The sequence below is a fragment of the Arachis duranensis genome, chromosome 6, assembly GCF_000817695.3.
Source record: "Arachis duranensis cultivar V14167 chromosome 6, aradu.V14167.gnm2.J7QH, whole genome shotgun sequence".
Taxonomy (NCBI): Eukaryota; Viridiplantae; Streptophyta; class Magnoliopsida; order Fabales; family Fabaceae; genus Arachis; species Arachis duranensis.
In genome coordinates, this window is record NC_029777.3 from 81,635,052 (window position 1) to 81,636,428 (window position 1,377).

Here is a 1,377-nt window from a genome sequence, read left to right on the forward strand (position 1 = left end):
AACTGCAGTTCTATGTTCTTGTTAGCAACTTTAGTTTCATGGAGCATCTCTTTAAATTCTGCTAACTGTTCTGTCATCAGGTGTAATTGTTGATTAAGCTCAATCATCTGTTCTTGAGGATTAGGATCAGTGGCTACTGCCATGACTTCCTCTTTTGGAGAGAGCTCATTGCTAGAATACAAATATTGGTTTCTAGCAACAGTGTCTATAAGCTCTTGAGCCTCTTCAATTGTCTTCCTCATGTGTATAGATCCACCAGCTGAGTGGTCTAAAGACATCTGAGCTTTTTCTATAAGCCCATAGTAGAAGATGTCTAATTGTACCCACTCTGAAAACATTTCAGAGGGGCATTTTCTTAACATACCTCTATACCTCTCCCAGGCATTATAAAGGGATTCATTATCCTCTTGTTTAAAGCCTTGGATGTCCAGCCTTAGCTGTGTCATCCTCTTTGGAGGGTAAAAGTGATTCAGGAATTTGTCTGATAACTGTTTCCATGTCTTTATGCTTGCTGTAGGTTGGTTATTCAACCACCTTTTAGCTTGATCTTTTACAGCAAATGGAAACAATAATAGGGGTGATGGGAGGTGTACAGATGCTACTCCCATATGCAGCTGTAATGGGGTTAGCATATGACCCCAGAGTTCTTCTGGACTGCTCAATTCCACTTAGATCCATGATGGAAAAAGGGAAATGATGCGGATATTATTTTTTTTATTTTATTATTTTTTTATTAAAAGTGACCGAAAGGAAAGAAAATAAAATAAAATAAATCGAAAATAAATAAAATTTCGAAAACTGAAAAGAAAAAAAATAAGATCAAAGCAAATTGAAAACTGAATCAATTAGTTAATTAAAAAGATTTTGAGATTAGCAATTAAAAAGATATGATTGAAAAGTTTTATGAAAAAGATTTGATTTTTTTGAAATGAGAAAAGAGAAAAACAACAAAATGACACCAAACTTAAAATTTTTAGAAAATCAAATACTAATTTTCGAAAATTTTAAGGAAAAAACACAAAGAGGACACCAAACTTAGAATTTTTACGGATCAAAAGGGACTAAAGACATGCAAATTCGAAAATTAAAAGAAAAAACAAAAGCATGCAATTGACACCAAACTTAAAATATGAAACTAAACTCAACTAAAAGACTCTAAACCAACAAAAATAAAACAGTCCTAATCTAAGCAACAAGATAAGCCGTCAGTTGTCCAAACTCGAACAATCCCCGGCAACGGCGCCAAAAACTTGGTGCACGAAATTGCAATCACACTTTTGCAACCCCGCACAACTAACCAGCAAGTGCACTGGGTCGTCCAAGTAATACCTTACGTGAGTAAGGGTCGATCCCACGGAGATTGTCGGCTTGAAGCAA